At 32.7% G+C, this 7,591-nt stretch overlaps 1 protein-coding gene across 3 annotated transcripts in view; it reads right to left on the reverse strand.

Annotated features, from left to right (window-relative positions):
- Positions 1-5,602, reverse strand: part of LOC149781626 (uncharacterized) — a 43,530-nt gene extending 37,928 nt beyond the window's left edge. The window contains exon 1 of one of the 3 annotated variants that reach the window (XM_089935681.1): positions 5,187-5,602. The gene's annotated coding sequence lies outside the window, so the exon portion shown is untranslated. Of the gene's footprint in view, positions 1-2,026; positions 2,135-5,186 lie in introns of those variants that run through there. The other 2 variants (XM_089935682.1, XM_089935680.1) reach the window with 2 other exon arrangements.
- Between the last annotated feature and the right edge of the window lie 1,989 nt (positions 5,603-7,591).

The raw sequence follows: 7,591 nt of genomic DNA on the forward strand, positions 1-7,591 counted from the left end.
GCATTTATATGCCCTGGTATGAGAGACAAAGACAACCATACTTTTAAAAAAAAGCAGCCTCCACAAAATGTGTGTATTTATAGAATATTCTTGCAAGAAAGACCAAGTTCTTTCTGAAGCCCTCTGATCATCCCTTTCTGGACTATATGGTCAAATATGCTTACTATGGACGGTTGGCTTGACCCATCTTTCTTTAAGAAGGAAGTCTTTGCCATGGTAACATTTTAAAAATAAAATAAAAAACCACTATTGCAGAAACATATGAACCTTATTAATACAAACACAAAATAACCCTGATGGATGTATCTTTCCTCATGGTAAAAAGCTATTGTCATAGAGGTACGATTTATCATAGTATTTTATAGTAGTATATTATGGGTTGCACATTTCAAATATTCATGGATTTCTTTCTAAATACACACAAAACGCTTCAAACGATAAACCCCATTAGGTTTTTCACTTGGAATCATAGTCATAGCAGGTTCCGTGGAAGGTATTTAATTCAAGGGACTCTTCAATGTGGTCTATCAAGGGTCGATACTTTGACCTTTACTTTTAATTTTATATGAAGAATTTATCCATTAAACTGAATTTAAAAAAAAATAGAATGTATTTAGATGTAGTAATATTCTAGTAGCCATAGAGCTACTGCTTTATAACCTGTTTTTAAGTAACACAAAGGCCGTGCACTAGGAAGGAGCAAAACAAACTCATCAGAAAAGTAAAGAGGACGCATCATATATTTAATAAACAATATCATTCAAACTGTGGATATTGATGTATTGACACTGGATGTTAAATGATTAAATTTGCCAAGAAGGTAGTGGTAATATGAATTATAATTGATTATTTAACAAAGTCTTGGAATGACCACACATGACACATTCATCTGAGCATTTCCAAAAGGTAGAACTGTTTTAAAGTCGAGAATTTTGTAGATACATTTATTCTGTGGCACTGTAATACTATCGTCTTTGCACATTTGAATTATTTATGCACAGTTAGGTGTAACCTTTCCACCGCTCCCACCCCCAGCCTCATTTGGAAGCATCATTTTTAAAATGCTTGATAATTTATTGGACTTTTACTACATTTGACTCTAAAAATTCACACTACAAAGTATTTTACTTGAATGAATTATATGACTGGTAAGGATTATATTAGTTTTATAAAGTTTATGTCTCACTAATCTAGCCCAGGTGTCATGATTTTTATATTATTGTGACACTTAAAACAAGAGCCAATGAAAGAACCGCCACTGTAATTGCCAACTGTATCAAAATTAGTGTTCACAAAATTATAATTGTACTCATGATTCTTGCTTTGAAATATAACAGAATAAGAATTTAGAAACTAGAAGCGATTATGACGGTGAGAAATATTAATATAAAAACATGTATAAGTAATGTCACAGTCTTTTATAAATATTTTAAATTGTGTCTCAATTGTGATTTATAATTTTAACATTTTGCTTTTGTTCGATATTTTATATGTCAGTATTTTGTTGAGTCCTGCAGTTTAGTGCGGTTGCTAGCGTGAGATATGTGTATGGTTTTATTTGAAAAGTTGTATGGCTTTACAGGCAAGTGTTTTTAAGAGTGGATGCTTTTTTGAGAGCAGTTTAGTCGACTTGGCATAATTAAAATACATGCATGCAGTTATATCAATTTAATCTTTTTAATTAAAACTAAATAACAAAATATAATTTTGAAATTTCCGTAACATCAGTAAGAAAAGCAGAGAAAACAAAAAAGCGATGGAAGAAGCACGAGAATAACCTTTACGATGATAATTTTAAGAATTTTTGGCATCAAAATATTCTACTTTGTGTCCTCTATTATGTCGTTGTCATTATTATTATTATTATTATTATTATTATTATTGTGATTAATTATTATTGATATTGCTATTGTTCTTGGCCTCGGCTCCTTGACTCCTTTCTTCTGTAACATCATCATTTATCATCAAAAACAGGCGCAACATTTCGTTGTACTTCTTATAATCAAGAAATGATTAAATTACTTACCAGTTTTATTTTAGCCAAATCAGTAATGTTTCTTTTGGTACATGACAGTGAATATTAAATCAAAGATATAACCAACTCGCACATCATGACCGGCACACTTGCTTCTCGTGACAGAGAGTATGTAGGCCATTGTCGCAATGTTTCGGCTCTAATCTTTATTCCTGTACATATTTCCTGAAACTTATTGTTTAGTCAGAGAATAAAGAAAGCATGTTCTGCTAATCTAACGATCAGTTTTCAGGATTTTGCTTTATTTTTGTCTCGGATGAGACGCGAGTGAAATATCTTTCGGAACAAACTTGTTTTTCATATGCAGATTTGTATTTTTAACCCAAACCTGTGTTATCATTTAATTAGTGCAAAATACAAAAAGAACCAATAATTATTTTCATCGTCATTTTCCTATTACTGTGTCATTCTAAAAGGAATATATTTTCCCTGCTTGTTCATTGACTCACTTTTTCTTTAAGTGGTATGTTATATCACATTTTAATTGTTGAGATGAAAGGATGATAACATTTGCTATTTGTCATGCAAAAGTAGGAAGTTAAAAGTATCCATTTTCTCTGTCAATATACTAGTAACTTGATCGTCTCAGGTAAGGTACGTAAGGCAACTTAAAAGGTCAATACACAGGTCATGCCTGCTAGAAGTTAGTGACGAATTTTTTGTTTCATTGACATATTAACGCAGACAGCCTTTAATCTTAAACCATAACCATATCTAGCTATTTATTTTCATTGTATTCTCGGTCTCTTTTCCACCCCTCCCCGCACTCTGTCTCTAACATACACATATATGCGCACAGCTTTACAATATCCAGACTCAGGCTGAAATCATTGTAATCTTTCCTTCAATGTTATAGAACATGCTGCATTGATTCCCATTTCGTCTTCGTTTTTACAAAACAGCTTACATTTAATCCATGATTATTATGAATTAGCTGAATCCATTGTTTATACTTATAATCAATCCTACATATTATTATATCCAACACTGTCCATTCGATATATGAATCGTTTTAGAGTACTGTACGACAGACATTGTCCATTCAAAGTATAAATCTTGTATAGTACTCTGTCATAGACACTGTCCATTCGATAGATGAATCGTTTTAGCGTACTTTACGACATACATTGCCCATTCAATATATAAATCTTGTATAGTACCCCAGTACTAGACATCACTATAAACTGCCACACTGCAGACATTGTAGCGATATGACTGACAAACTGTTAAAGCTACGTTAAAAATCCAAATTACGTACACACATATTCGATATATGAATATTGTATAGTACTATAATACAGTTCTTGTCCTTTCGATATATTAATCTTGTGCAGTACTATAGCACAGTTATTGTCCTTTCGATATATGAACCTTGTACAGTACTATAGCACATATATTGTCCTTTCGATATATGAAACTTGTATACTATTATACCATAGTTGATATCTATTCCATATATATTTCTTGTAGTTTAATATACTACAAACATTGACCATTCGATATATAAGTCTTGTATATTACATTACTACAGACATTGTACATTCGATGAATGAATCTTTTATAGTACTATACAATATGCATTGTAAATTCGATAATGAAAATTATTTAGGACTAAACCATTGACATTGTCCATTCGATTTATGAATCTTATATAGTACAATACCAGAGATATTGTCCATTCGATATATGAATCTTATATAGTATTTTATCATACACATTGTCCATTCGATACATGAATTTTGTATAGTACTATATCATATACATTGCACATTCGATATATGAGTATTGTACAGTACTTTACCACAGACATTGTCTATTCGATAAGTCGTGTATTGTACTATGCCATAAAAGTTGTCCATTCGGTATATGAATCTTAGATAGTAGCAAACCACAACCAATGTCCATTCGATATATGAATCTTGTAATTTAATATACCACTTACATTGTCCATTCGATGTTTGAATCTTTAATAGTACTACAACATACACATTGTCCATTCGATATAGAAAATTTGTATACTACTGTACCACAGACATTGCCCATTCGATATAAGAAAACCGTATAGTAATATAACATATACAGTGTTCATTCGATAATCGAACTCATATAGTACTATACCAAAGACATTGTCCATTCGATATATGAATCTTGTTAAATGCTATACCACATACATTGTCCACTCTTTTTATGAATCTTGTATAGTACTATACCATATACATTGTCCTTTCGATATAGGAATCGTGTATATATTGTATCACAGACATTGTCCATTCGATATATGACTCTTATATAATGCTATACCATATACATTGTTCATTTAATATATGAAACTTGAAATCCCTTTCAATGTCAAATATTATAATTTATATAGATATAGCAGATATAAAAAGGCATAATATCAACTTGAATTGGTAATTTACACGTAAATACTGTTTGTTTTATTAATATGAACATCGCAATAGCTATTTAGAATTTTAAAAATGTAGAAACTTTGGCAATGTAACTAAAATTGATGTGCATTTTAAGCGCTAATGACTACGACTTCTACATTTGCAATAAGACCCGGCTTGACTTGTTGTCGAGGACGCATTATCGGATGTATCATTTCTAAACATAATAGTTTAGCCAGCATATCTCTGGTAGTCATGGTTTTATATGGCGAGCCCAGTAAGCGTTGTGGTAATGTCAACATTTTGATGAATTGCTTCGATTTCTTTTCCGTCCTTAGAATAACGTGCGCCATTGGACTCCATATTGTCATTGTTAACAAATCCAGATGTGGTACAAATGAAACAATTGTTACCGACGTAGTCGTCTTTATCAAAGTTTTCTCACAATTGCCAAGAAAGCCTCCCATGGAAGAAAAAACCAATATTTGTATTTGTTTTTTGTATCTATTATGCAGATTAAGAAACTAAAACGTATGCTTGTAATTCTAAATTTGATTAACAAGAAAGCATAACCGGTTAAGAAAAATGCTGAAAATCTCTTTCACTTCGAAATACCAGCATCTATGAACACAGGAGCATCAGTGTCAGTGTTCACTCATTTTTTTCCCCTTCACAATAGCCAATCGCTTCCCATTGCGAGATTTGCAATAATCGAATTGGAAAGACGTTGTTTGAATGACTTTATTAACAATTTTACTTACCGGAACTGGGATTGTCACTGTAGATGAATAAAACTCGGATTTGGTAGAATTCTAGTGCCTAAACATCGTAGTCGATCTTGAACCAATTGAACAGCCTCCAACCCTAGATAGCTTAATCAATCTGCACCAATGCTTTTATGCCATCAATAAAATGCATTGCAAGGTACAGAATACGAGGTCTCGAGCATATTAGGTACGCATGTAAATAATCCCTAGACATCATCACCAAAGCCATTTCCGTAATATGTCGCGCAAACGGGTTTTGTAAACTTGTATTGTCAATTTCTCAACGTGCAGGTCAAACATTTGATAATCCTGGCGAACAATGGTACAACGAATATGTACCAACCGGCTATTATGACATGGAATATACACGGTGTAGGAGTTATCGATATCAGATCACCCAGGGCCTCAGTGGGAGCAAACGCAGACAATATAAAACTCATTCACTCCTGCGTTTTTGAAGCTGAAGATTCGTATCTACCACTGATGGCGTCCAGGTTCAGAGCAATGGTAGTAATTCTGACAATTTCTAGCGCTTTACTGTAACTGATACTGTCTTGTTCTTCATGCAGAATTAGTTGGTCATCTGGGACATTACTAACATCTTCAGGCCAACCGAGAACTATTCTCCACAATAATTTTGCAAACTCAGTCTCATACGTTGGAGATAGCTGAGCTGAATGTGATGACATATACGCGTTTGCTGATTTTTAAATTAGTACGCGCTTTAGGGAAGTCGAACAACGTACCAGGTTCCTTCTCAACCATTCTCCGACAAATACACAAACCATTCAATCGCGTGGAATATACCTAATAGCCTTGATCGAATATTGGGCCAGCATCGAAGTTGTTCCTATCTCGACTGTATGGCCTCCTATAGCGGTGATTAGCGTTTGAAACTTTACATAAAATACTGGTTTCGTTTGCTACGGCTCTGTGCTGATAAACTAAGTACAGAAAGAAGCAAAATCAAAAGGTTTTGTAAAAATTACCCAATATTTTAAATATTAAAGTTATAAAATGAAAACGTAAGACGAACTTACTGTATTATGAAGTTTATTTAAAATATTCATAGAAAGTAATATTCAAGTCCGAAATAATCGAATGTTACGAATGAACTTCAGATCCTCGACTGTACTTATCACAATAGCTTTGTCCAGAACTCCTTTGAATATTTCACAGTAGTCACTGAATAATGTTCTATCCCAATGAACACTTTGTAATCCCAATGAATAATCCTAACCAATAACTCCTCTCAAATTATCTAAGCACAACAATTGACACATCAGGGGACTTATTTCAACGTATGAAATAAAAGTCCGAACTAGAAATGAATCCAAAATATGGCATGAACCCAACTGATCAACTGTCTCCGTATACACACTTTAAAAAGTCTATTACAACTATATAACGCAATGTACCTCACGTGACATATCTTAATACTAATATTTTAAAATACCTATTTATGTGACCTAACACACCCGATGAGAAATAACTTATTTCTTCTAAGAAACCAAATGATATTAAGTCACAATATACGGTGTAAATAAGGAGAAAGTTAAGCAATCAGATTTATTCCCATTTTTGGAGTCATTGACACTTATGGTGTTCCTGTTGTAAGTCTGCAGACGTGTTTTGAATTGCACTTAGATATTTTTTGAGAGGTAAAGCATTTTCTTGGACTGTTCATAGAAAATCCAAAAAAGTGCTCTTTACATGAAATATAATGTTATTCTGGAACTGTTATAAATTATTCGAAGGGATTCTGGGCATCGTCATCGTTCCAACGTCACAGTCTTTGGAGGACCAGAACATTTCCGGAATTAAAATTTATAATGAACCTTTCATTCTTTAATACTTTCATTGAAAAAGATCAGGACTAGTTTGAATTTACTTTATCTTACTGTAAGTTTCTCTCGTATGATTTATTTATTACTTTTATAATTAAATTGTTTCTTAAGTTTTATAACACTTGTTGTTATTTCTTCTATTCTGTTACTTAAAATTTTGACCATAAATTCGCATTGGTCCAGGATACGAACTTGATAGAAATTGAAATTGTTTTGAAATTTAAAATCGTTTTGTTTTAATTATCTTTATCCCTGCTCTTTTGAATTTACATAGTGAAACTAACAAGCTTTCACAATGTCAACTAAAGTGGATTTTTTTTTCCGGTTCAACCTACAAAAGGTTAGCAACTTTAACAATAGAGTTGCAGCTGAGAGATGGAAGTTCAAGTCAGATTAAAAGAATTAGAACTGGAACTCAAATATTGCTCCTCCGCTTTTGATGTTTTCAGAAATACCAAGTTCGTTCACACTTTTGAGGACAATGAAGGTGATCAGTATTTTCATTTTCAAAAAGTAGCTTCATGTTCAAAATAGCCAAGAGAGTACTGGACT

The sequence above is a fragment of the Sinohyriopsis cumingii genome, chromosome 15 (genome assembly GCF_028554795.1).
Source record: "Sinohyriopsis cumingii isolate HCF-2022 chromosome 15, ASM2855479v2, whole genome shotgun sequence".
NCBI classification, from domain to species: domain Eukaryota; kingdom Metazoa; phylum Mollusca; class Bivalvia; order Unionida; family Unionidae; genus Sinohyriopsis; species Sinohyriopsis cumingii.